Source organism: Cyanistes caeruleus, chromosome 5 (genome assembly GCF_971803275.1).
Source record: "Cyanistes caeruleus chromosome 5, bCyaCae1.hap1.1, whole genome shotgun sequence".
Taxonomy (NCBI): Eukaryota; Metazoa; Chordata; class Aves; order Passeriformes; family Paridae; genus Cyanistes; species Cyanistes caeruleus.
In genome coordinates this window covers 43404165-43429371 of record NC_141705.1, presented here as the reverse complement: position 1 = coordinate 43429371, position 25207 = coordinate 43404165, and the positions used below count along the sequence as shown (strand labels likewise).

General features: G+C 39.2%; 1 long non-coding RNA gene across 15 annotated transcripts in view; it reads left to right on the top strand.

The window, feature by feature from the left end:
• Window positions 1-25207, top strand: part of LOC111927824 (uncharacterized) — a 201906-nt gene that overhangs the window by 111842 nt on the left and 64857 nt on the right. For 6 of the 15 annotated variants that reach the window (XR_015287539.1, XR_015287547.1, XR_015287533.1 and 3 more), the window contains one exon: window positions 24373-24461. The exons of 8 other annotated variants lie outside the window; for them this stretch is intronic. This is a non-coding gene — a long non-coding RNA (uncharacterized LOC111927824). Of the gene's footprint in view, window positions 1-20362; window positions 20497-24372; window positions 24462-25207 lie in introns of those variants that run through there. One more of the 15 variants, XR_015287548.1, reaches the window with a different exon arrangement.

Below are 25207 nucleotides of genomic sequence, written 5' to 3'. Positions count from 1 at the left end.
AGCACTCAGCTGTAAAAGTGCTAGGCCTTTATCCAGGAACTGGGACAGCTCAGTGTTTCAGGGCTTTGGGCTTTTTTTTCTTGATTAGACTTCCACAGCATTGCTGGCTGTTATTCATTAGTCTTCTCTCAGACACACTAATTTTCAGCCTTTATATCAAGCCTTAGTGACCCACCCTGTAGAAGCTCATCCCCTTTATACAGTCTTCCAGTTATTATGCCCGAAGCTAGCAAAGTCAAACGATGTGTGTTTCAGACAGGCATCTAATCAGAGTGATTTGTAGGCACTCTGAGAGGAACCAAAGTCCAACCGGTGCCCCAGTGATAAAAGCCCACTGATTAATCCCAAGGCTACACTTTGCTGTGATTTGCCATTTGTGCAGAATAAATAAAACATGATCCATTTCACGGTCAACTGCTGGAAAACAGTTGCTTGTTAAATTCACTCAGAGAGATGAGAGAAAGAGAACTTGTCTGGGATTCTACCCCAGCCTTTTCTCCCCAACTAAAATTGTTAATGGGTGGGTTTGGTGTTCCAGAAATGTTTCCTAATGAGTACATGATTTAATATAGTAGATGCTGGTGGATTGATTTAATTTTTTCTAATCGGTTTAGACAGGATTATATATCCATCCATAAATAGCTTTAAATGCATGATAAGCATATCAAAGGCCTGGCTGGCAAAGAGAAAGCAATCTTTCAGAGAGGCCTGAAAACTAAGAAATTCAGAATGTGACCTGCAGCACAAGCTACTGCTTTGTCTCTATGGATGTTCTTTTTTTTTCTTGAGAGACCTTTTGCCAAAGGAGAAGCAAAATATTTATTCAAATATAATTATATTTAATTTATATAATTAAATATAATTTAAATTTCCAGGGTTTTTTTTTGGTTTTTTTTTTTATATAGTTTATATAGTTTTATATAGTTTATTTATAACCTCATTTTTTTATAGACAGAGCTAAAAAATTGTCTCTTGGGAATAGAGGCTCCTTCTTACCTAGTCTCCCACAGTTGCCCTGTGCAATTGGCTGTATTCTTTGGTTTCAGAATCAGAGGTGATTCTCTCTACCATAACCAGTAAAGAAAGAAGATAATTTGATTAGGTAATTGGAAGAAGAGACTAGTTTGCCTTACTTTTTCTATTTATTGTGCCTGAACTGTATATAAAACTTTTTATATAGATAGACAGGAACAGGACAGTACTTACTGCATCCTAAGAGAGAAATATATTGTTGAGGAAAAGCCATCCATTGATTTTTGGGGAAGTTTTATATGCAAACAGTATTTTGAAGAAACTAGTTTGCTGTTAAGATGCCGTCATGGTTCAGTGAGAACTGACATCCTGAATCCAGGATGCTGGTGAGAGATTAGAGAGCTCTCTCAGGATACAACTAAATGTGAGATCTTTCATTGCAAAGATATTTGGCTTTTTGTGAACAGTAGGAGAAGACAGAAGAGTGAAAAGGACTTCTGTGCTTGACAACCACATGACTGGATGATATGAAAGGCAATGTTATGTTTGGAGGAAAGAGTGCAGAAATGGCATGTTTTTTTTATGGCTTGAAGCTAGAATGAGACTCTTTTGCAGATGACAGGTATTTATTTCCCCTATTAAGTAAACGGTACCACTGGCCCGTGAACTTTTTACTGATGACAGCAAGCCATGACTGGGTGTGTCACAGAGAAAGAAATGAGATAAAGAAAATTTTATTTTTCCATTAAGTGATTTAGTAGAAAGGTAGGTGGAAAAAGAAATCAAAACACCATGATTCTAAGAACTGTAAGAACATGGGTTGGCTTTACTTTTAAGCATACTCTGAATTTCCATTTTGTTTCATTTTGTTAGATCTATTTTATCTAAGTACAGCTGTGTTTGAGAATTAAAGGTCTGTAACAATCAGTTTAGTCTGACACTCCAACTTAGTGTTGTAGCATCAGAGAATAATTTATTTAAGTGCCCTGAGCAGATGAGTTTTTGGTATGTATTTAAGTTTGTTTTATTTTGTAACTTTATTTAAGGCCCCTAGGTTTTGAATCAGTCCTTTGCTCTTGCCAACAGTGCTCTTTGGCAAGACACAAAGCTTGATGTGGAAGGAGTCATTCTTAATTCTGAAGAGACTAATGCAACCATCTCCAGCAGACATGACCACCTCAACCTCTAGATCAGCCCAAAGGGCTTCCAGATACTGTGGTTAAAACTGAAGACTGAAAGGCCTGAGTCAATTTTCATGTCTGAAAATGTTTGCCTTCGATGTGCCAGAGCAGAACTGTAGGGAAGCTTTTCTCTCTCCCATTTTTCTCTCTGCTTAGTAGCTAGAACAGTAGGTAGCACATCATTCAGAGCTAGCAGCATGGATGCTGATGATGGCATGTCATTTTAGAGGAAAAGAATTCTTTGCTGACAATATAACTTTTTGTTTTATGATTTGGTTATGTTACATGCAGCAAGATGTATTTAGCCATGTCAGCTACGAAGGCAGTATGAGGGCTTCACCTAGGTTTGTGACAGCTGCCAAAATTTGTTGTCAGACTCATACCCACATTTTATTCTTCTTCAGAGTGGTTCAGTCCAGTTTTTTAGAGCTCTTTACATGCTTTTGTAGCACCATTCTCAATGGAATTTTGGAAAATTAAAACCCTTTCCCCTTTTCACACATTTGCACATTCAGAAGTTCTTTGTTTCATACAAATGAAGAATATTATGAGAAAATTAAGTTTTTCAGGGTTTTTAATTTTGGTCATTAAAAAGGTGAATCTGATTTTTCAGTTAATTATTGGGGTTGCTTGGGCACCTGTACACCAAATTGTTGCTGTTAAAACAAATTTTATTGAAGATAAATTCCTCACTGTGTCCTGCGACACCCGCTAGTAATACACAGCTTCACTGGAAAAAATGTGCCAGTGTGAATTTGGTAAGCATCAGTATCTCCTTTCTGCTTCTCCAGCTGAGTACCAATATGCATGTCTTGTGATGGAAGCTGTTCCTGGCACAATTGTTGCAGTCATCCCAGGATTTCCTTCCAGAGAGCTTAATGCCACTGTCCAAGAGTAACATGGTGCTGCAATACCCATCTCCCATTGCACAAGTAGCAAACATCATTCGTTAGGAAAGAAAAAAGCATTTTACTTTTTCCTAAGGCCTTTCCTATTGACATGCACAAATGAAACTCCACAGACAGGACAGAAAATATGTGTGCCTTAGCAATGATATTGAACTTGATATTAATGTTGTTAGTAGAGAGAATCTTTGAATCTGTAGAAATATTTTCCCTTTTTAGTTTGGCCTTATGGGTTTTTGATTTCCCTGTGTAGATGTTTGCTGATGCACATGTTAGAACATATTAGGGTCTTTTATGGTTTAGTGTGCTGTTAGCAGCACTTAACATTTGACTGGAAAGACTAAGCAATGGGGCTAAGCAATTGATCTTTGCAGAAGGGTATTTTTAATCCATGGTACTTCTAAATTACTAATTTAATTCGCAAAAATTAGGTGTCTGTAGAAGTTTAGTAACTAGCTGGCAAGTATTTCTGTCCAGCATGCCCAAATACATTTTAAAAAATGTATTTCTACCTACTAGTGACAGAATTTTGAATGCTTAACTTTCCATTTCCCCTCATCTCATACGCATCTGATCTAATAGCGAACATGGCATTAATGTTGTTAGTGGGAAGAACCTTTGGATCTGTAAAAACGTTTTCCTTTTCTGTTAGTCTGTGAAAACCTCTTTCTGGGTAGGTACTAGCAGGGAAAGTGAACCTAACTGAAGCACTAACCACATGTTCTCTTAAATCTCTTGTAAGGACAAAATCAGACCCAGAAATAATTCTGATTTCTTACTAAGTGTAATTTCTCCTAAGCAAAACTATTGATTTGGCTGTGTTTTCATTTGTTTTCTGAGCTGCACATCTCTTTCCATGACTGCTTTGCTCAAAACATGAGATTTAGGTTGTCTGGTTCATACTAGCAGTGCAAGTGCTTTAGGAAGACTTGTATTTTTGAGTTTGTTACCAACTGATTAAGGAACCATCTGGTCCAATATGGAGGGTTTCTCCCTGGATGGCTAATTGTGTGAAAAGACATTGTGAGGTAGCTGGGAAGGAGCATCCTGCTTTACTCAGCCGGAACTGAAACATCACGGATGACATCCTTGAGGAGTGCACCCATAGCTGCCATGTGAGCTCTACTCACACTTCTGTTGCATGCAGTGCTCTTGCTGAAACATGAAGTGATGCTGCTTCTGGGAGGTCAGATTATCAGATCTTCAGTCTTTTTTCTTCCCAGGAACTCTGCCATCTGGTAGGTAAATGCTGGGCTACTGCTTGAAATCAGACACAGTATAAATCTACATGTTAGAAAAACACTTAGATGTTAGTTAACATGTTAGAAAGAAAAAAAGGAAAAGGATGTGTACTTGAAGGGTTTTGTCATGGTGATGTGTCTAATTACATGCTCACTTTTTAACTGCTACTCCCTTTCATAGGATCACAAACTCCATGCTTAATGAACCATGACTTCAGATAAGCTATCAATACTGGTAAGTTAACAAAGTGCCTGGCTTCCAGGATTTGCATCATGTTGCAGCCATAACGTAGATATACATGTAGACATTACACGTCAAAGAAGAACAAGGTCAGGCAAACACCACATATTTTTAATAAATAGATGTATTCTGAAAGTGCAGAAACTGGATAGTTCATGTTGTAAGAACTTTTGTGTCTTTAAAGTCTGTCTTGTCTCAAATCAAAAATAAGAATGGTGACTTTGGGGGAAAAGCATGTGAAATGCCTTCCTAAAACAGTGTTATTGTAGAAAAAACAGGCCTATTTTAACTCAAATGTAAATTGAATTCTAAATTTTATTTTGTTTTGAGCAACTTTTTTGAAAACAGAATGGCTTGCAGCCTAATCTGTGTATTTTTTCCAATTTGACTACTGCTGTAAAAAGATTAAATATCTGTGAGCAGGCATTATCTAGTGGGGAAAAAAACCCAGCTAACCCATACAAATCCTCATTTGGGAATTTTTGAAAAGCCCTAGTTTTATCCAAGAGATATTCTCTCTTGTAACTTATTCTTGAGCTCCAAAAAAGTCTGATTGCAAAATGTCAGCATGGTACAGGGGAAGGTCTGGAATCCCCAGAGCAGCCAGTGGTAAGAACACACAAATTCACATGGCTCCCAGGCTGGAGGGAAGAGAACTGGTATTCCAGGAATTACAAATGAGAAATATTAGCTAGGTTAAGTAAATGGCATTCTAGTTTCTTCCTGTCAATATAATGGAGCAGTTTGGGACAAAAAGAAAGGTTACAGGAACAGACCTGCAAGGTAGAATTTTCTGAAGATTTGTATGCATTCATTGCTACATTTAAGACTTCCAGCTTGGACTATTTTAAGAGACACCTTTTATCTTTTCAAGATCCTTGAGTCTGTGTGATAATTTATTTTTAACATGAGTTGTTGGCCTTTAACCCTTGAGAGAAATCAGATGGATTTGGTGAGCTGATTTAGAACTTCTGCTCTTGGATGCTTCATTTGCTACGCAGAACTGTAGGCAGAAGCTTTTTTTAATTTTCCCAAACTCTATCTGTGCGTGTTCTAATGTCTCCTCTTACCCACTTGAATGATTCTCTCTAGTGATGCTTTATGCAAGCCACAGCACAGCCAAAGTCTTCTCAGAGACAGAATGAGTGACAGCATGTATTTTCAAGGTACACTAAATGAGAAATGTGCAGCTTAAGCAAAGCATTCACACATTTGAATGAAAGACTGAAACTGTTGAAACTGCAGCTGCTGGCAGGAAATTGATGTACCAGTTGCTATTTACCTAGCAGAAATTAGTTCTCTGTGATAAGTTTTATTAAATGGGATGGGAAAAGTAACCATTCCCTCAAGAGGGTTAAAAAAATGTTCTCTGCAAGGTTGAGAGAGTTCAATGTGCTTCTTCCCTGTGCCATTGATGCTTTCTCGTTCATGTCCCTTGTTTGTTTTTTTTCCTGAAAAAATTGCACCATAAAATAGACTACTAATCTTTCCTAGATGGCATTTGACTGCATCCAGAGCTTCCCCTTGCACTTTGGAATCAGTGAGTCAGTGACAGAAGCTCACCAAGAGGAGATTCTTCAGTCAGAACATTCTCCTATGGAGCACAGGCGTATGCACCAGGGCTTTACCTTCCATTTCCTGAGCACATGAGCCAGACAACATGCAGTACAAAGTAAAGTTTTATCTGAATAAAAAGGTGGGTTTCTATTTCTAACAGGTAACTTTTTCATGAATCAGAGAAGTCCCTAGGGATTCTTGCTTTCGTGGAGAGGTTCAGTTGGTTTCACACTCAAATGCTTCAGGGTTACTTGATCTGTCAGAGTTTTCCCTGCTGAAGGGATGTAAATTGTTATTGGTTATTAATATAGCACAGCAGTATGAAAGATGCACCACACTTGTTAACTTTGCCAAGTTAATCTGTATCTCAAAGCACCTGAAGCCTGTTTCTAGAAGGAAGGTCTGCATGTGTCAGATACTGACAACTAGAAAACATAAAGGAACCTCTTAAATCTAAGGCTGAAATAAAGTTTTTAGGAGAGAGTTTTCCAGTAGCACAGACCTGGTGTATAGTCCAAAGCAACGGCAACCATTCCCCTTCCTGTTAAACAATCAAAGACGGAGCTGGAGCCACAGTTTTGTTTAAGGGGAATCCAGTGGTCACAGCTCCTTCTAATTCTGCCCAGGCTCTCATACACATGTGAGAGTAGATGAGTGATACTAAAATGATAAAAAGTGCCTCATATTACTATGAAAGACCAGAGTAGCATTATGTTATTTAAGCCAAGATATCTGTTACCTGGGAGATGTTCCAGAGTCTGGTGGTTTGCAGGGTGAAGGCTCTCCTGTAGTTCACTAAACCAGCTTTATCTTACCTGTCTACTTTTCTACTAAATTGTAAGGCAGATGGATTGTGGATTTTTGTCTAGCTATAGTAAATCTATCTTGAAACTAACCCTGGAACTAATCACTTGTATTTTTCAAGTCTGTGTGCCTAAAATTAAACACATGCATCCGCATCAGTCACTTCAGGCACTGGAAAAAAGAAATAGGTCTTGTTTTTCAGAGCAGTTAATTCAATGACAGGACTTGCAAGCACCAAGGTAACGGCTACTGGCAGGTGAAAGTACTCAGCACTGAGAAAATTCAGGATTCCAGGAAAATTTTCAACAAGCATGCTTAAATGTTTGGGCCACTATGTTTCTTTATAATGAAAATTTTCTTCCTTTTCTTGTTTTTAATTCCTCCATGCAATTATTTTAGGGATTTTTCCTTCCATTTGGTCTCTTTTTCAATTTTTATAAATCTAGCTTATTGTTAGCTAGGAGAGGAGAATAATGGAAATATGGCTGAATGGGATATTAAGAGGTTGCCTAGTCCATCAGTTTTTTCTGCTGAGGAACACCAGCTAAAGTCAAGATATGCAACAGAGCTAAGTAAAAGCCATTTTAGCTTAGGCTGAGCATCCATTACTCTACTGTCAGAGGAAGGCAGTGCTACCAGGAGGTCACAAAGGGACACAGTCTGAAAGAAAACCACATGGAAGCAGCAGCGTATCTCCCTGTATCTCAAAGATAGGAGACCTCAGCATGCATCAACTCTTAACATTTTTTTTTCCCCTCATAATGCAGTCCCAGTTTCAAGGCAATACTGGGAGCAGGTACCTACAGGTACTATGTGTCTCTGCCAGAGAGAGAGAGAGAGAGAGACATGGCCTGAGGGTTAGGCATGAGACTGAGGAATCATGAACACCAAAAAAAGGCACACATACAGGAGACTGGTGGAGCAGAGGATAAGGAGTGATGAGGCAGGCAGAGTAAACTGGCAAGGAGCTCATGTTGGTTACCCTGGAACTTTACCCAGGAAAGGCTGGAGATGGTTGGATCTTGTTTTGTTCATAACAGGTTCAGCTTTATCTGAGTATTCTTGACAAGCATTTGACTATAGAAGTAGCATTTGAGAACAGTTTAAGCAACTTATTCCTTACTTTACTATCCTTATTATTCATAAAGTTTTCTCAGATATGCCTCTCCACAGCCTTTTTATTGTTAGTGCCATTGCCTTCTGAAAGAAGTGTTTTATTTCTGTAATGGTAGTCAGAGCACAGCATACTCTCACTTTGTTTGCAATGTTTTAGCATCTCACTCAAGTCATTCTAGTCTTTGACAGTGTTTCTGATGTGTATGGGCATGATTTTAATGGGCCAAGTTGTTTCTGGCATTGTGACAAATGAACCTATGAACTTAATTTTTCAAACTATTACATTTTATAAAGCTAGATTACAGGTTTTCAAGAACATCTAGAATCTTGGAAAAAAAATATGCATTTTATTAATTTAAAGTATTAAACAACCAAGGAGTATTTATATATATACTTGCCATAAAACATCACTAAATAGACACATACACAACTCATGGTTATGAGATTTTCAGCATTGCTTGAAACCCTATGAAATTAACAGAAATTTAAGGCACCACTTCCAGAAATTGCAAGTGCTGGTTACTTGCTAGTGTTCCCTGTTGGCCAACAAAAGCAGCAGGCACTTCCATGAATGTTTTCATGGTGAGTAACATGGTAGCTGAATTACTTATGCTCAACTTCACTGCTAAGCAAAGGTTCAAGGTTGGTGGTGTGAATGAGCAAGTGCAAGCTTGTTCCTAAACAGATGTGTAAACAAGTAGTGTCTTGTCTGTTTCCTAAATGGCATTTTTTTCCCCCCACCCAGACCAATTATTTCAAAACCACTTCATTCCATCACTTCAGATTATGGTGAGCTTGTTCTTTTCAAGCAGCAAAAACATGGTCGAAGCAAATGTGGCGAACCCTGTTCTAGAAAACATCTGTGAGGTCCACGGTGTGCTCATATTACTGTTTGAGAAGTGCTGCTCTCTTAGTGTAGTTACTGAAGAGAGAAACAGTGGTTTGATTTTTTTTTGTTGTTGTTGTTGTTTTTAAAAAAAGCAGTGAAATAATGCCAGAAAAATGTTGAGATGCTCATGTCAGGAACATCTTAGTGTGTGATAGTCAGCTACCTGCAAGTGAAAGTGAGGATAAGGCAAATTAGATTAGGGGTGATAAAAAGCATTGCAGGCTAGCTTTCATTCATTCCAGGACACAAAGAACGTGAAACCAAGAACATCTTTCAGTGCACAGCAGCAGAACAAAGGCATCTAGAGAGTACATGAAGCAGACGCCCTCCCTAGCAGTTTCCTCTGCTTTTTCAAAGGATCAGAGATTCAGCCTGAAGAAAATCTGCTTAAAGGTAGCATTCTCACCTATTTAATTTCTCCTGGCTACTATTGTGGACAGCTGTTTTGATCAGGTCCATTGGCAAGGTGGGACTGTATGAGAACAGAAGAAAATGCAGCAGCTTTTGAACAGAAGCTACAACCTAACAGACTCTAGGCAAATATGGCCTAGGTGAAAAGCAGCAAACATTGGAGAACAGAGTTGTGCTATCAGCATGCTTTTAGTTCTTTATATTTGGAAGGAGTTGTCTATTCATATCTCTGATGGACTGTGGAAAAGAACACTGAATGTAGTCCGGTACCTCAGGATGCTGTGGTTGATAAACAGACCTGAGGCTTAGTGCAGGATTAAAGGAGGAAGTGGATGATACAGATACATATGCCTATCATACATGGTTTGAAAGCAAATCAGATGAATGTTATAATTCAAAGGGTGATAGTAAAGGTCCCAGGGCAGACAGCTGTTGAGAAGCTCCCAAGGACCTGGCAACAGTATTGAGCAAGAAACTGTCACCCACAGGATCCTCTAAGAAGTGAAAAGGGAGTTGTCTCTCAGAGGGTAACACATTGCATAAACTATTTCATATGCTTACTAACACCATGAATCAGGAGCATGGAGACCCTTTAGCAAAGGGTGTTTATAGGCTCCAGATACACAGTTACTATCTTTGAGGTATTAATACTGCTCTTTGTTTTGCTGCAAGAACATTGGGAAACTCAATTATTTTTGTGTTGGTTTCCCTATCTATAATCCAAAGACTGTGATTTAGAGAAATTTGGAAATACTAGTGAATTCAATTGCTTTGCTGTCTGTAGGTTCTATGTGATTTAGAAGATTTTGTTCTTCAAAGCTTGAGAAATTTCTTTCTTGGGAACAAGCTTCTCATCCTGCTGTAGTATGTAGAGAGTATAAAAAAGGATGTTGTTTGCTTAATAGTACTTCTCTAAAAGTTGTCAGTTGGGTGAGACTATGGAGGAATTGAATTTGAGCAATTTTTTAAAAAGTGAGTGATATGAATTAGATTTGGGAAACTATTAATTCTCATCTAAATTAAATAGACTTCCTAGTTTTGACAGGTCATATGTGGTACTCCTCCATACAATTACAAGCGGAAAAAAATGCCTAAGTGCCACTTTCATAAATAACAACAGAAGATTAAATTTTCTCCAGTGTTATTCTTTTGGGCTGTAGAGGATACATGTGTATCTGTGTTGACTGTGTGTCTGAATTGGCAGACAACACATTAGAGCCTGGTTTCTTTGCCAACCTGTGCTTAAATGTAATGTTTCCTACAACAAAACAACAGTAAGACTGCATGTTTAAAGAAAAAAACCAAAACAACAACACAAAAGCCTCAAAAACTCTATTTGTAGAGAATGATTGGAAGCTCCCCTTGTATTCTTAATTCTTTGAAAAGAAGGCTGAAGTTAAGGGCACAGCTCTTCCCTGCAGCAAAGAGTCTTAGACCATTTCCCCAGTATTTTGCTTCAATAATTTTCCAAGACTGAAGTGGCAATAGGTAAGCTTGTAGACCATACATGAACTCATGTTCAAGCTGTGGAGGTTTTCAATTAAAGAGCAAGGGGTAGCGTAAGAATAAACACATCCATGTTGTAAAACACTTCTCAAAAGCATTCAGATGACAGATGCTGTAGCAACACATTGGAGAAAGGATTTTTTTTCTGTTGTTTACAGTTTTAATAAGTATTTACTTGGTTTTCTGTCTGCATTGGTCTGGTCACAGAAGAAAGCCAAAGAAAATGTGTGCATTAACTCAGAGTGGTTGGTTCATGGCTGCTGTTTGAGGTCAGGGTTCTTTCCTCGTTCCCATATTTCTGCTCTCTGGTCGAGCTCCCTGTTCCCACACTGACATAACAGATACAGATACCTTGGTTCACACAGCTTCCTTGTCGTTTAGCATTTTCACTAAGCTGAAGCACAAAGAGCATTTTTACTCCTGTGAGTAAATAAATGCTAAGGCAGTGTCTGGTGATTCCTCTGAAACCTCAAGATGTCTCAGAGCATAACTGGTAGATTTGATTAAATGGTACCCGTAAGACTGTTGTTGCAGAAGAATGATTAAGCCTAAATTATCTGAAAGAGTCTGACTCAGGATATAAACAATGCAAGAGCAATTGAGAGACCCTGAATCATGAACTGTGACATGATATATCCTGGAGTTCAATAAGCTAATGGTGCTATTAATGACTAAGCTGAATTAAGCAGAGGTTTTGTTTGCTTCTGATTTCATGTCTTCCACCCTCGATCTCTGCAGGTGGCTAAACACACAAAAGTACTCATGAAATGGGGGGAAGGGAACTAGAGAAGAGAATAAAGTAGGAAAAGACAAGAAAAGGGATTTATGCTTTTGTTTACATCTGAAAAATTTCCTGATGTCCCTAGGGTAATGGTATTCACAATGAGGAAAGGAGGAAGGCCCCCAAGCTCTTGTGGGGGCGGGGGTGAAGAATAAGGGGCAGATAAGTAAACAGAAAGAATGTAAAATACAGCCAAAGGAAAGAGGATGCTTTTTTTAGACAGGAAAAGAGATGTGGGGTGGTGGGGGAGGGAAGAAGAGATGTCCGAATGGTTGTCAGGATTCTTTATTATCTCTTCTCAAAATTCTCTGAGCAGTAATGGCAGTAGTGCACAGAGGTTCTTACAGGGGAAAAATAAGTCAGTCAGTAGGTTGTTTACAAATTGCTGTCCTGAAATTTTCACATTTATTGGCACAAAAGAATTTATTGATCAAAATCTGGTAAGCCCCCCTCCCTCTTAGTATATAATGATGACAGGAAAAGCTGAATAGTATGCTTCCTTGGAAAAACAACATTATTCCATAATAAATAAACTGAAATTTCAGTGACAGGCCTGACAGGTTTTTTGTCTTATTTTCATTGTATCTGAAAGAGAGGAAAAGAAGTGGAATTAAGTCTCTCTTATTGTTTTCCTTAAATTAAATAAAAGGAGTAGGAAGGGGTTGGGAGAGAAGAGCCCACTACTGAACAACGACGTTATCTTTCCAGTCATTTCTATGGCAAATGAAAGTGCTTCTCAAGGATAAGTATCATAATGAAACCTTGTGCAGTGGTCATAGGGAATTGCTGCCAGAACCAGAGAGAAGTGAGTACAAAGGACTCAATATTAATGAAAAGTGCCATTAGGTATTTCAATGTAACAAGCAGGTTTTTCTCCTGTAGTGACACAGTAGTGACAAATGGCTCATCTTAACTCAATGTCCTTTAAATCATGGCAAAACTTAATACTAAGGGGAGAAGGATGCTCACTCATCTCTTAATGAAAAATGTTAGTAGCCAGGTCCTTATGTTTGCCTTCAAGTTGGCTATGAATACATAAAAATGTTGGCTGTGCGTGAAGAATGAGGAGATATTCATAATGTGGAACAGTCTCTTTTTATTAGCATTTAAATAAAGATAAGACTACCCTGCATGACTACATGCAGACAAAATGAACAGTGAGAGAGAACAACTTTTCAAATTTTTCCTCATATTAGATTTACCTGATTAGAGGCTGACCAGGTATCAAAATCATAAAGCATTCTCTAAAATGAAAATCCCTAATGGCTTCATTAATACTGTGAACTGACATGAAGCTTCAGGCACAGGGCTTTAGTGTACCTAGGCATCTAAAGAGGGGCTCTCTGAAGAGCATAGAAACAGTGAGAGTGGGCTTCAGAAGTGCTGTTGCCACTGCTGTACTCGGTGTTGAGACAGAGCAGGATATTATTGTCTTTACACATCAGAAGTATGGGAGTCTGTCCCCCTTGCTGGTAGAAAGCAGAGCTTTACTTTGCACACCCACGTCAGAGCTGCTGCATGTAAGGGATAGCAACAGCCTAAGCTCATCAACTGCTTTTAGCAGGAGTTATTTGACTGCCACAGAGTTTGTTTGCAGAATTGGTGCTGGGAACACATCTTCAATAGAGCCATCGCTCCTGCAGGGAGTGGTGGTTGTTTGTTTTTTTGGCTAAGATGTACAAAACTGGGAATCTTTTAATCTTTCTGTACATGCAGTGGGCTGTGCCTTAATCCAAACTAGCTTGTTTTTTGTTCTAGTTCCTCTTGTTCCTCCTAGTGAGGAACTAGAACAAAAGCCAGATAAAATCTGAGTGCAGATAGTGTTTTCAGTTGCTGGTCAAAATCACCAACATGTGGTAATGCTACTCTGGCCATCTTTGCAGGGGAGGATCAAAAGGAACTTGAGTGTTAGAGGTAGATTGGACTAAACTGTAGGAATCAAAAAATAAAAAAAAAGGCTGCTTTCAAAGTTCAGAGTGCTTCTTAGGAAATGATGTTTTTAATTATGATGTTGATGTTGTGATAGCTACTGGAATATCAAATTAGTACGCAGGATATTAGCAAATGTCCATGGTTTTTAGAGAAGAGATACAAAATAAAGAAACTCTGCTGGGATGAAACTATGCTGGGTCAGCCAAAATCCAGCAGGCTTGAGAGCCAACCATATCGCCTGCCCTGTGGTTTTCCTTTCAAATGTTTTCAAGTTGGGCATCCAGGAACTGATCTGGGGTGCCAGCTGCATCAAGACAGAGTGTCAACATGCTTCAAACACAGAACACATGCAGGGTAACAGAGTTTGGAAAACAAGAAAAAGGCACAGAATCCAAACTGAAATTTGTACTGGCGGATGCCCAAATCTGGGTTCATTTCCTCAGTGTGAGATGCACTGACTGGACAATAATTCAATCATTGCAGGCATTCACCCCTATGAATGCTTGCACACAAGCAGTGCCCCCTATGAAATATCATGTTGCATTTATTAGTAGCTATGTATAAAGTCATTTGGTGTCAGATAGGTTGTTGGCATATCTTTCTGCTCTCAGGTGAGCAGTGCTTCTTTAGGCCAGTATCCTTGTACTGGCAAAGTCCCCTCATGCACTGTAAGCAATTTTAATTAAATCTCTTGCTGTATTTAATTGTCTAGTATAGTACCACTGACAGGTAGACAGGTTTATTTATATGTATATATATATATATCTATATATATATATATCTGTCATTTGATTGAGTACTCTGCATGTAGTGTCTTGAGTGTGTATTTACATCTAAATATGTACAGGCCTCCCAGGTCTCTAGATTGCACCTAACAAGGGAGGTTTTTGGGAAGAGAGTTTCTATCCATGGTAGAAAAGACCAAGTTAAGTGCACTGGATGTATAACATCCATCAGATAAGACAGATGGCATCTAAGGATGCTGATGAAGCTGGCACATTACATTGTAAAGCTAAGTTCTTATCCTGAGAGGTGGCAATGTGGAGAGGTTTCTGTTGACTGGAAAGAATGAAATGGTGCACTCTTTTTCAAAAAAAGGCAAATTACAGTCTTACATCCCCTAAGCCCTGAAAATTTTGACATGGACACTATTTCTAGGCACATGGAGGATAAGATGGGGGCTGGAAACAATGCAGATTTTGAAGGACAAACTGAAGGTGATCAACATGAATGCCTCCTGTGCTGAAAAGATTGGCTCTGTTAATGAGGGAAGAACAGTGGATTTATTTTAACAAGGCTTTCAGCACTGTCTCTTGTAGTATCCCCATAGTCAAATTCAGAAAATATGAATTACAGAATTACAAAATGGGGAGGAAAAAAGAAAAAGGCTGAAGCATCAGGCTTAAAATTCCAGCAGCACTATCATACTTTAGCTGCAGGCTCACTATGCCTGGCATTCCTGGTATGAGTCACTTCTGGGCCTGCCATTGTTTCCCATCTGCAGCAACAACCTGATCAACAGGACAAAAGGACCTGCCCTGAGGAGCCTTGCAGAGGGACTCCTGGCACTACTCCCTGCCTGTCACACAGAAAGGCCCTGCCGGCTGCGGGGGCTCCTGCCAGGGAGGCTCCACAGGCTGGGGCTGCAGGCCAGGGACAGCCCTGCAGGGATGGGGCCCAGCAGGTCACAGGGAGAGCAGAGGCAGCAGTGGATCCTTGGTGTGCTGGAGGCCAACCACATCCTGAGCACGAGTGTGGCTGCCAAGTGCAGGGAAAGGATGGTGGCCCTCGGCTCAGTAGTTGGTGAGGCTTCATCTGGAACTCTTTGTGTCCAGATGTGGAACCTCCTGGAGCAAGACCAATCTTGACAGCCTGGAGAAAATCCAGAGCAGAGCCCAAGGGTGGTGCAGCATAGGAAAGAGCACGCAGGGGGAATGGAATTTTTTCCCTTCAAATACCTGCCAGGAGCCACAGAGAAGACAGGCTCTCTGCAGAGGTGCATAGAGGAAAAGGACAGGAGCCAACAAGTTGGAGCAAGGACAGAGTTGTCTGGGAAATGGGGCAAAAAGCTTTCCCAAAGAGGGTGGATAAGCCCTGAGTCAGGCAGTTGCAACTGAGGCTGCAGAAAATCCATCTCTGGAGACCCTCAAGGCTTTGTGGGAAAAGGTCCTGTGCCACTTGATTGAGCTTTTGAGATAGCCCTGCTTTGAGCAGGAGGCTGAGCAGAGACTTGGAGAGGTCCCTACCAGTCTGCATTCCTCCTTGTGTCTGCCTTGGGTTGCTTTGTTTGCCCCAAATGTGGGGGAGAGGCTGACAGGGAACCCTGTGAATCTTTTCTCTCTGGATGAGAGGTGTGTGTCTGTGACAGATGCAGGCACAGGCATAAACAAATGGATCCACATGACACAGGAGGTCTGTAAGCTCTGCCAGCAGTGCAAATATCTGTTATGTCCAAGAATCTGGACTCCTCTCTTTATCTCTTGATATTTTCTCAAGGAACTCCCTTCCTGCTTCCAAGGCCCTTCTCCTCCCAAGGCTTCATATGCCATTTGCATAAGGGACTAATTATAATCAGGGCTGTTCAAGCAGCAAAGATGTGGGTAAGGGAAAACCTGTTTGATCATCAAAATTACTCACTTTGGAGAGGAGGAATTAAGATGATTATACATGCAGATGTGTATGCATACACACAGGGGTTTTTTTACTTAACCTTTTAACATTTACTGTTATCAAGATGTGTCCACATGTCCTTCTCAAGCTTGTATATTTGATAAAGTTATTTTAGAGTGATCCTGTTTTCAAGCATTTGTGAATTTTAAAGCCTACTTAGCATACTTAGATGCACCAATGTTGCAGTATTTTCTACACTTTTAATTCCTTGGGCATGAGTCTTTCCAACCCTATGATCATGCTCGCTCCCATTCTCCTGATTTGTTGTTGAAAAGTTTTCTAAAAGCACTGTTTATTTCTGTAACTCATAAGGGATTTTGCCATTCTGCTTGTGGTTTAGTGAGAATAAAGAAAAATAAAGAGGTTGTATAAATGTAACTCCATTTAAAAAAGAAACGCTAATGCACTAACATGTTGTAATGAGAGCTATTAAAATAATTAGTCCCTATCCTAGGATGATTGCAAAAGGAAATAAGTAAAGAGAATGAAACATATAACAACTGGATTATAAAATGAACAACCAGCATAAAAATTAAGTTAGTCAAAAGTTTAAACCAGAATGTGACTGACTTGCAGGGTAATATAGGAGGAGAAAATGTAATTTTGCTTATTCCATGGCAGTTTACTTGAACTAAATGTCCCTGAAAAATGCCTGAGACGTGTGGATGAGGTTGTACTTTTCAAAAATGTTACCACCGTATTTGATTTCAGGACAGTCAGTGGGTCAAACTTTGCCTAAGGCAATCACAGCAGCTTTAACAATCAAGTGCTTAGGGGAATGGGATAAAATGTCTGCATTCTTTCTTTGATTTGATCTCACTCCTTATTTGATTATTGCTGGCTGGATGGGTCTGTGTTGGTTCATTCGTGTCCAGTGCTGCCTCACACCGAGAGAAGAGAGCTGGGTACTGCAGGTCCACCCCCAGTTTCTTCAGCCTCACGGGTCTTCCCAGCCACTGTCTCACTCTGGTGCTTGCACTGAGCCTTCTTTTTGTTGCATGCTTCTCCTTGCATAATTGCCATACTCTTGCCTTAAAACAGTATTGAACAAGAAGGATATTGTTACGTTGATGCTGATGGCTCAGTATTACCAGTGTCAGAGATGTCAGGTCCTGGTAATGTGTTGTCTGATAACTGTCATAGACTTCAATATGAATATTGCAATGTGAAGCTCTAATTGAGCCTTACATGTGCTCAGAAAACATCCCTTGTCTGGTTGTGTGGTTACAAAGTATATACTGATCAGAAGGATACCTTGTAATTTGGAACCTTAGCTATTTAAATTAAATATTATTACTATTTATAATATCTTGTATAAAACAATTACCTTAGAAATAATCACAAGTCTTATTTCATCTGATGCTGCAGAAACCTTTGTTCAAAGGCCATCTTTGCACTGTCAACCTGTGAAAGGGACTGATGTGCTCCTGGTCTGTCATCAGTGGGTCAAAGCAAGCTAGACCAGCCATGGCCCAGAATGTCCATTGTAACCACATCTCCGAAAAAACCCTGTATTTTGGACAGTATTGTGTTCAATATATAACAATGGAATTAAAACAGTCTATTTGGAAAACTCTCTATGTATATATTTTGCAGAAAAGATTCTAGGAAAAACCATCAGGCTGAAGAATTTCAAGAATCACAAATAAAAATTTCTGAAGAGCTGAGACCCAAACTTAAAAGGAGATTTTTAAGGGCACTTACTTAGTCCAGATTTTTAAAGGGAAAAAGTGCTTATGCTAATTTCAGGGGAAACATGCTATTAAGAACAAAGTTTTCTGTGATTTAAAAAATCTAGCACCACCACATACTATAAATAATGGTTCTTATACATTTTGTTCCTGAAGATAGAAGGATCATATTAATGCAGTAATACTTACAGCTGTGTAAACTTGTTCCGCTTGTTCAAGTTTGTCTTTGAAGTTAACACCAATGAGGTGGTTCAATACATTTTTTGTCTTGTTTAGGGAAGCAAACCAGCTGTGACAGGTTTAATCAGAACTAAACCTTGTTTGAGTCAAATGGAGGCTACAAAAGCAAACATGCTGGACAAGTTACAGCAGAGTTAAGGCCTGTTCTTTCAGCTGTTCCAGGGTGTGGTGTCTGGGGAGGGGGAGAGTGTCTATGTACATGCTTACAGAGACTGGATTAAGTATCCCCAGAGCGTAGGAGGCTGGCAGTCATCCTGTATCTACTTGTCTCTGCTCCCAGGGAGATGGACTTCTGGGGATGCTCTGTTTAGCAAGGTAAACCAGACACCAAACGAACAGGCAATGAGAGCTCAGTAGTAGAGGCTGTCGTTGAGTTGGGTTGCAAATAGTGGGCTGCAAATTTGTCCCAAGATTTTTTAAGTGTCACAAAAGGCAAATACTCATTTCTCTTCAGGGCTTGTTTCCCAGAAAGCCAGATAATCTTATTTGGATCATGATATGTGAGATAAAATAAGTAGCCTTATTTCATTTAAATTGATATGTTTCTTGATAGTGCTGTACTTTCCCTCTTATTTACATTCAGCCTAATCCTGTGGCAAAATCAGCTCTCAGGGAGGTAGCTACAAGCACACTGACATTTACATTTCATTTGTTTATACTGGATCTGAGTTTATGTCTATGCATTTTACCAGTGGCTGCAGAAGATGAGAATAGCTTTAGGAAAGAGTCTGCATGTTGATGAAAGAGTGAGTTATGCGCTGTAACTGTATTCCTGACTCATTATTCACAGCAAAAAGAATTCTCTTGTGGCATTCCACTTCTTATGTGGTTAGTGTACCACTCCCACCTTCCAAAAGTCTCAGCCACTCAAAGGCATAATTTTCTAAAGTATAGGCTGTAAAATTAAAGGTTACATTTCAGTTTTACAAGTGAACCAAGTTACCTGGCAGTTTTAGAAAATGTACATCTGCGTAATAGTTCAGAAATTAGACACAGAAAAACCCACATTAAAACCACCTAACAATAAAGTTCACTTTTAAATCCAACAATAGAGAATTCAGAAGCTGATACTCTAATCTGTAATTCCACTTACTGTCCTGTAGAGTATGTTTTACTGTAAGATCAACTGGCATCCTAAATGGGCTCCCCAGCTAGGGGAGTAAAAGCCTGAAGTAAATACAAATAGGCCTGTTAAAACTTTGGGGTTCTTGGTTTTCAGTGGACATTTGTGAGTAGCCAGGGAATGTTAAAAAAAAAATATTTTATTTGTCAAAATTATTTTTTCATACAGTCCTCTATAGAATATTTATTATCCCTGTTACCCTGTAAGCTGGATGCCTTGCGGTTTTGATTTTCGCATTCCCATGAATTAGGGAAATAGCTTTATTCTATGTAATAGCTCTGTTCTCATTTTATGGCTGGAGGTTCTGAAGGTTCAAGATGCTAAGCACAGTCACCTTCTAGGGTAGCCAGCTTTTAGCCTTCAGTAAATTATACTGGAAAAAAGCCTGTAGGCTCAAGGAGCCTCAATTCCCCTGAGAGTTCTTTATTGCCAGTACAGGAAGAGCTCTGTATTACTCATTTTTCAGTAACATAAATACAAGGGATGTGTGAAAGGATCCTCCATCAGGATGGGGTCCTTAATTTGGGTCAGGTCGAATGTTCTGGTGACACAGCTGTGGTGGCCGCAGCACCTCTGCAGAGCGCTTCCCAAAGCACCCTGCCCCAGTGAAGCTCTCATTGCAAGCAACAGGGTGGAGAGGGCAGCCTTGTCCACAGGGAAAGCTGCATGTCTTAGAAGCTACAAAATGGAGAGAGCTGATCTGATGATCTATAGGAAGGAGTTAATTTGGTCTGATCCCTTGTGTGGTTTGAGGGATTTTTGGGAACGTCTGGATACTGTTCAGATTTTTTGAATGGTAGCCTAAGTGCCAAACTGATGGTGCACTATTGATAAAATGTTGGAGGTTATTCATAGACATTAAGATTTAATCTGATGTGTCATTTTAATGGAACTGCTGTATGTTTTCTCTGGTATTTTAATAGTTTATCTAAACACATAAATGAAATAATTCAGTGAATGCAACAGAAGTACTTTGAAGAAAAGCTTACTAAATGGAGGAACTTTGAGATCTGAGCCCAACAAAAAAATCCACAATCCTACTTTAAAAGTCTCTTCAAAGTGGTGTTTCACAGATTTTGAAATTCGTCCTGTTTTGCTGCAGAGGTCAGGGGACCTTATCAGTGAGGAGTTTGATGGTTTGGAAAAGGACAAGAAATTAAGTACCTGAAGGCCATTTGCACATCAAGATTCTTCAAGTGGCTTTTTTGACTGGACCATATTGGATACGAAGTACAGGTACATAGGATCAAACCAAATAATCTTTAATCTGTCATCTACCATGGTTCTGCTTCCACTTTTATTGCAAACTTGATATGCCCAAGATGTTGTTCTCTCCCAGCTCTGCTATGGGCCTTCCCCTTGTGAGCACTCATTGTGGTGACTGAGAGAACATGGACCCCTCTCCCCAGGAGAGGGTACCTGAGCAAGGTGTTTGTGAGCAGACCACAAGTCAGGTCGAGCTTTTAACCATAGCAGAACAAGGCAGTGGTGTCAGAACTGCTGTGCTGGCATCCCTTTGAAATGAAGAGAAGAGAGCAGACCCTACCCAAGGACAGGCACCAGTTCCATGGCAGACTGAAATGCTGTTGAAGGAGGTCCAGGCACACGTGCATTGAAGACTACTTGTGGTCCACAGGCTGTGAGCTGAAACTTAGGAGTCCTCCTGGCTGCTTTTGTGCTAATGTTTGCTGGAAGTCTAAAGATGCCTGGATAATGTAGGCTGCAGGGAAACTGTGCTAACAAGCACATTATTTAAATCAAATGGAGACACAACAAACAGACGTTACTGGTAGTTCCAATGATTTCAGGGAGTCTTCCTCAAAAGAGTTGAGTTTCATGAAGACCACATGGCCACAATGTAGCCCATAGTCTTTCCTTGCTTACCACCGATTCTCTGACTGTCACTGCACTACAGCTGACGTGACTAAATTTCAGTGGTTTCCTTTAGTTTTGCTCATTTTTTTGGTGAGGAAAAGCTGTAAAGTATCTTTTTGAAGGATAAAAATCGATGAATTTATTGATTTTTATATATTACCTAATGAATGAATGTATCAGTGAAGAAATAGTAAATGTATATGCAGGTAGAAGCTGTGTATACAAAAATCTTGATATATGTGTATATTTGCCTATAAATCTTTCTAAAATCTATTTATTTCAATATTAGGGTGAAGTAGGAAAATAAGTGATGGTAGAAGCAAAATGTGAATCCACACATTTTTTAAAGAGATTGATTTCTGGGTAGTGAATAAACATTTCCACTTTAAGGTGGGTTAAATTAAATTATGAATTATAATTGTCTTCAAAATTATATTTAACATAGAAGCATCCATTGATCTTTTATGCACAGAACATGATATCATGCATCTTATATATACACAATGTAATAAGTGTATTTAATTTATCAAGTTGTAGGATATCTAATCTCTGAAAACAGTTATATTTAACATTAATGGGTACTAGGACAGTTGCCCAGACTTATTTATAATATAGAAGGCAGATAAACTGTTATATATACACATAGTCCCATATTTTAAATTAACTTTATATTCTTGAAAGTGTGTATTGATTCTTACAATTTAATTGCCAATAACAAAAACCAGATTTAGAATTTAACTTGCTTATTTAACACACCCATGCACACAAAAAAGGGACAACACAAAACTCTTCTGGTTCTGGGTCTTTGCTTTTGGAAGAGCTTTATATAGACAAAGAAGGGAGTTCCTGTAACGTATATTTATGGTCTTCTCTAAGATGCCATATATGTTGCATTGTTTCCTGATGACAATAATGAATTGGTGCATTTCTGTGGGTAGCCTACAGTATTAATCTGAGAAAATATATATATTATATATATATTCAAGTTGCACAAAAACAGATGGTTCTGTGAAGACCTCTAAATGAAGCTCACTGATTCAATCATGCATTCATTCACTTGCTTCCTCCTTTTGATTTCCCCTGATTATTTAGGGGAAAAGCCCTGTAGTTTTCAATACTGGTGTTACTAAGCTGTTTTGGCTTCTACTTTGGAAGTCAGTTAACAGGAGTTTTAGCTAGATTTCTTATTTGGCCATTATAATTTGGTTTGGGTGAAGATGTAAGTATGGGACTACACAGGGTAGGTATAGCAACTGTTGACTAATGTGAATAATTGTAGCTGAAGTCAAGAGAACTACAACACCTTGTACTAGCTGAAGAACCGATGCCTGAAGTCTAAAATATTAAAAAGTGCTTTACCTAGTCTTGTACTAATATTGTATAGAAACCTATCAAAATGTGGAAAATCTTGCAGGTTTCTTCTCCCATTCCTTTTTATCTATTTGTCCCTCATAGCCTGGAGTATTAAATTTCAGAATGAATGTCACAGTAGCCCAATTTAACTTCAGAACAAGGAAATATTTTGAATTCTGGAACTGCTCTTGGTCATGTGAGACAGTTGCAACAAGCAGTATCTCTTTAACATTTCAGTCAGTATCCTCATCACAGCTGTTGCAAGGTACAAAATACATTGCATCTAGGCTCTGCCACCTGTTGTAGACAATTTGGAATAGAGTAAGTCAGTGGAGCTTCAAGAACACATTTTGCCTTTTCTTTCAGTGATACTAGCTGCATTTCGTTTAGCAGCCACTTAAGTTTAAGCCCTGAAGTCTTTCCTTCATGCCCCTGTTTTGCAAGGTAGACCTGTGTTTTTGTAGCAATGGGACTAGGTTAGTAAATTGAAAAGTTGTAGGTGTTTTTCCCACAGTCTTTTGTCCCTTTTTCTTTCACAGTTGCATTAGGCCCAGCCCCAGATGAGCCTCTTTGTTTCTAAAGTAAAACTGAGCTTTGGCAGAATTCAAGCACCATCCCTAGTTTCACCTCTGCAAGCACTCTCCACTGGGAAATGGAGGCAAAAGGGCACTGATGATGACTGCTTTCTATTCAGCTCTGCTCAGATAGGTGCAAGACAGGTAGATCTGTGTCACACAGAGAGAGCATGAGAGAATTACTGACATTCAATAATACTCACCTGAAAAAAATTCTTTCCTTGATATTCTTTCCTTTCTTCTGAAGGTCTTCTAAGTTCTGGACAGCGTTTTCAGAGAGTCCAGAACGTCACAGAATCACAGAATATTCTGAGGTGGAAAGGACCCCCAGGGATTATCAAGTCCAACTTTTAAGTGAATGGCCCATGGAGGGATTGAGCCCACGGTCCTGGCATTTTTAGCACAGGGCTAAGCAGCTGAGCTTCTGCCTTCACTTCTCTTTGCAGAGTTTTACTGTTTCTGAAATGCTGTGAGTTCTGACTCTTCAGAGAGCTGCCAGGTGGTTGCTAGAGGTCAGTGACTAAAGCTGTGGCCTGTTAGAGTAAGGCCATTTCAGCTGATGGCCCAACTTTGCCCTCTCCACCATGGTTAAGTTTTCCCCTACAAAGTAGTTCTAATCCATACTGGTTTGCTGAGTATCAAAGTACAAAAGATATTCAGAACATTAAATAGAAGCTGTACATTGATGGGCAGATTAGTAGACTGTCCCAGTACCCCTAACCTTTTGTCACTGAAACTTTTGTAGCCTGCAAATTGCCTCCAGCTCTTCCTTTTTTGCTGTCTTGCCATCTAGATTGGTTCTGAATTTTAATGTGTCTCCAGACCACTACCATGAGAATCAGACTTTTTTCATGTTGTTCAGAGAACTGAAACTGTTGTTCAAGTTCTCCTCTTTACTCACCTTGATTAATGAAATACTGTCTTCTCTGACCTCCTTGACTTCTTGGTCATAGTTATTGGTGCTATAGAAAACACAGCTACTAAAATCATCCTTCCCTCACAGTTGGATCTATGGTGATGAGAGTTAGAAAATGTTGCAGTTCTCTTACCTATCTGGTAGAAATCTGTTTTGTATGTATTGTGTGTCACCTCATCCCTTAAGTATTGCAGGAGATGAGGCAGGAAGATCAAGGACACCAAAGACTTTCCCCTTCTCATCCTCTCCATCTCCCTTTTCATTCTCATTGTATGTTTCTCACCTCTGAGTCTGAGGGGACAGCTGTGACACTAAGTTCCAGCCTGTAAAAGTCAGTCTGGACTTAAAAATTTCTTACAACTTGTGTCAGTGGGTTACCTTTGTGTATTACAGGTGCTTGAGCAAGAGCCTGGATTAACTGTGTGGAGGAAGCATGCTTACCAACTCCCAAAAAGGAACAGTCCTTCCTTCTTACTAAGAAGGTTAGTAAGTAGTGTGGACTTTTAGGATCCACGACAGTTTTTTGTTGCCTGTACATCCTGTCATTTACTGCAAAGCATTGAGGTGAGATTTACTGAACTAATTTAGGGAGACACCAGGTATCCATGAGATGACAACAATTTTAGTATCTACCCAGGTAGTCTGGATTTGATCTTGAAACCAACAAATTAAAAACTCGCTTGGTTGTATTTTCTCTTTTAAGAGCTAATATAATTTCAGAAGTGAGACATTTTTTAATTTGAAAGATAAATTTACTAATTTAAGGTTTGACCTTTATGCACTTTGTACAATCAAAATCTTTTACATGATGAGCTTAAATTCTAGTTGTTTAGTTTGGTGACTTTTTTCCTCAAAGTTATCATCAGTGTCATAGCTGATTCTTAAGGGAACAACCTGAATGAAGCAAAATGCTACAACTCTACGTGCTAAAAAGACTAAAAATCAATCATTAATGCCAAATCTAAGTCACAGAATAAATAGCTCAACTTTATAAGAATGCTTCCATAATCATTCATCATTTTCACACTCTTTTGCGCTTCGGTTGATGTTGAGCTGCATTCAAATTTTAATCAGAAAGAAATTGGTACAGAAAAAGTGATATGGACTGAAAAACCATCTCTCTACATTGGATTGTGCACCCTTTGTCCCCTACAAAGGCGACAATCTGTCTGTGCTCATGCTTTTATTTCTGCAGTAGTGTTACTGTTGACATGTACGTAGCCTTATA